The sequence below is a fragment of the Beta vulgaris genome, chromosome 5 (genome assembly GCF_026745355.1).
Source record: "Beta vulgaris subsp. vulgaris cultivar EL10 chromosome 5, EL10.2, whole genome shotgun sequence".
Classification (NCBI taxonomy): Eukaryota; Viridiplantae; Streptophyta; class Magnoliopsida; order Caryophyllales; family Amaranthaceae; genus Beta; species Beta vulgaris.
In genome coordinates, this window is record NC_079206.1 from 51,222,472 (window position 1) to 51,226,352 (window position 3,881).

Genomic DNA, 3,881 nt, shown 5'->3' on the forward strand with positions numbered 1-3,881 from the left:
ATTTTTGTTACATTCATGATAACATATATATTCGTTATATCAATTTTTTTTACAAACTAGTATATAATAAGAGACATTAATGGTCAAATACAATTGTTATAGATCTTAAAAAAGCAACTGGAGCATACTTAAAGAGATGGAGGAATAATTGCATATAGGTTTTCTTTAATAAATTATAAACTTAATGCATATAAACATCTCAATATATTCAATTTTGTTATGATATATCATTAAAATAAAATAAAGTTTCACTTAATACCTTTTACATGTTTGGGGTTACACATAGATATCTAATTTTAGATTTTGAATTTTATTTTAACAAGGTCCTGTAGCTCAGTTGGTTAGAGCATTGGTCTTATGAGCCGAAGGTCGCGAGTTCGAGCCTCGCCAGGACCAAACTTTTTGCTGATCCATTTTTAGATAATAAAATAATATAAATATCATTCGACATCCTTGTCATGGCTTGTATTTTATCATTTTTTTAATAAGATAGAATGCAGGCCAATAAACCCCTGTACATAAATGATTTAGTTTCATTTTCTTTAAAATATTTTGTTCTAGAAAAGTTATTGATCGATAAGGTGGACTTAATTTATAACAATGAAATCCCTAAATTGGACAATTGTGTTTCTAGATTTTTAGTATTTTTACTCAGTATTTGTATCCCACCAATCTTATCAAATGCCAAAATAAAAATAATTGATGAACATTATTACAGTTTTATATCTTCAAATAATATAAGAAAAAAGGATGGCATTAAAAAAATATTAAAAATTGGTAGTGATATTGAAATGTGTCATTTTATTTTCATCTATCAGGACACATTGTCTCAAATGAACTACGAAGTCGGCGAAGAAGTAAGATTATGGAATAAAGTGTTAGAAATCGGTAAAGGGTGAAGAAGATGATTACTTGATGAACTTAGAATCTTCTAGGCGTGTTGGGACACTTTCCCAAAAGCAATATTCCTACCCTACACTGAGCACGGGTTGCAAGGAATTCACTTTCGAGATACAAAGAAGAACAACAGATATCACGCTCGTTATGAGATTTGTCAAATGAGTGAAAGGAAGAAATTATTTTTAAGATGATGAACTTTTGATACTTATGCAAGAGAGAGAATATTTTTCTTTCTATCTCCTTCATCATATGAGAGACTCATATTTATACTAATGCTCAATAGTTTCTGAAAAACCGAAACCATTCAATGACAAACCGTCATTATACTCGAAGCCACGTAAAACCGCAAAAGCGCAGTAGACATCCGCGAGCCGCGAAGCAGCGTCGCGAGTCGCGACTGGGCACCGTCGCGAGGTGCGACCCAGGTCGCGACTCGCGACCATCATTCTGCCTCCTCGCTTCTTCTGCTTGGCAGTCGCACAAAAGTCGCGAGGTGCGATCTCGCTCGCGAGTCGCGAGCTCTGCCTCCTCGCCTGGCTTATGCGAGAAAATGTGCGAGAGAATGCCTGAGTGCTGCGAGGCTATTGCTTGTGTGAGTTTGCTAGTATTACATATATTGATTCAAGTTACACCACCATAACCAAGTAACTTGAAGCAACATATCATGAAATAAACTAACCTATACTCTAAATCTCCAACAATCCTCCCCCATTTAGAGTATATTAATAGTTATGCATAAACATCATCATAACAAAACAATCTTATGCATAAATGAAAGTGTATAAAACTTGAACTTTCATATAGTATAGTACACATTCCAAGTATCCGTATCCAATTGGTGTCGATAACGATTGAACCAATTTCAATACATAATGGAAACCGAAGATACTATACACACAAGATAAAAATTACTTACACTCATTATAAACCGACACATAAAGCCTTGTGTCCATATCTATTCATAAGTGTATCAAAGCTATGCCCCACTAGCTCCTTGAAGCGGCTAAACTTCACACTTACATAGGTAGATCTCTAAAATACATGCTACTGTGAAAAGCATAAACAGAGACACTATTAAGCTATATAACCTCCTTATACAACACAGTGATAGAACTACAACTTAGGATGAATAAAAGTTCTACAATCATCTAAATGAAGAAATTAATCTTATTGAACTTAAGACCCAACGTCATATTGGGCGTTAAGTTAAGATTCCCTCATTCGTGATTCTCGAGGGGCTCCAATCCTAAACCGATTGCCATCCTCTTTACATTATCTCTAGCCAAGGCCTTTGTAAAACAATCCTCTAGATTATACGTTGTACGTACATAGTCAACTGTGATTACACTATCCTTGATAAGTCCTTGGATGTAGCTATGCCGCACACCAATGTGTCTTGACTTACCATTATAGACTTGACTATATGCTCTTGCCAAAGCAGCATCGTTATCACAATGAATCGCTATTGGGGATATCGGTTTTGGCAACAAAGGAATCTCAATCATGAGATTCTTCAACCACTCCGCCTCTTTGCTTGCGGAAGATAAAGCGATAAACTCCGAAGTCATGGAGGAATCCGCTATGCAAGTTTGTTTCTTGGAAGCCCAAGATATAGCACCTCCCCAAGTAGAAATACCCATCCACTTGTAGAAGAGTGATCCTCTTTATTAGAGATCCAACTTGCATCCGAATACCCTTCTAAAACCGAAGGATATCCACTGTAGGATAAACCATAGTCCTTGGTTTTTCAAAATACCTTAATACTCGACGAATAGCTTGCCAATGTTGTACACTAGGATTACTAGTATACCTACTAAGTTTGCCTACCGCAAATGCGATATCCGGCCTAGTACTCGTCATAGCATACATCAAACATCCAATCACCCTTGAATACTCAAGTTGAGATACAACACTACCTTCATTAGGCATTAATTTCTCACTAGGGTCCATTGGAGTTGACACAAAGGATCAACCACTAACATCGAATTTCTTAAGAACCTTTTCGATGTAGTGAGATTGAGACAAACTCAATTTACCTTTGCTTCTTTTAATTCTAATTCCTAGAATGACATCCGCCTCCCCCAAATCTTTCATTGAGAACTTAGACGATAGAAAAGATTTAGTCCATTCAACTTGGGATAAATCAGTTCCAAAAATTAGCATGTCATCTACATATAAGCAAATCATAACCCCATGACCATTGTCATCAAATTTGCTATATACACACTTGTCTGAATTGTTCAATTTGAATCCGTTAGACAACACTACCTCATCAAATTTTTGATGCCATTGCTTAGGTGCTTGTTTTAGCCCATACAAAGATATAATTAGTTTGCAACTTTTTGTTCTTGACCTTTGACACAAAACACCGGTTGTCCATGTAAACCTCCTCATCTAATTCTCCATACAAGAACGCAGTCTTGACATCCATTTGATGGATCACAAGATTATGAATTGCTGCAAGGGCAATCAATAATCTTATAGTGGAGATTCGAGCTACAGGTGCATATGTATCGAAATAATCGATACCCGGCTTTTGAGAAAAGCCTTGTGCCACTAACCGGGATTTGAACCTGTCAATAGTTCCATCGATTTTCATCTTCTTCTTGAAAATCCATTTGCACCCTATTGGTTTACATTTAGGAGGTAGGTCCGCTAAAACCCATGTGTTATTCCCCATGATTGAGTCCATTTCATCATCAATAGCTTCCTTCCAAAATGAAGCATCTTGAGATTGCATTGCCTCAGCATATGTTAAAGGATCCCCTTCCACATTATATACATATGGAAATTTAGTCAAAACACTATCTCTTGATCCTTCAACCAAATATACATGAAAATCTGGGCCAAAAGATTTCTCTTTCCTAACCCGTTTACTTCTCCTTGGTTGAGATGATGTAGATGCAACATTTTCATCTAGAATTTGTTCATCTAACTCTTGATCATTTGTTTGATCAATTTCTTGAATTTCGGTACTTGGA

General features: G+C 36.1%; 1 non-coding gene across 1 annotated transcript; it reads left to right on the top strand.

The window, feature by feature from the left end:
- Positions 1-322: 322 nt before the first annotated feature.
- Positions 323-396, top strand: TRNAI-UAU (transfer RNA isoleucine (anticodon UAU)). The gene has a single exon. It is a non-coding gene; the product is annotated as a tRNA-Ile (tRNA).
- The last annotated feature ends 3,485 nt before the right edge of the window (positions 397-3,881 follow it).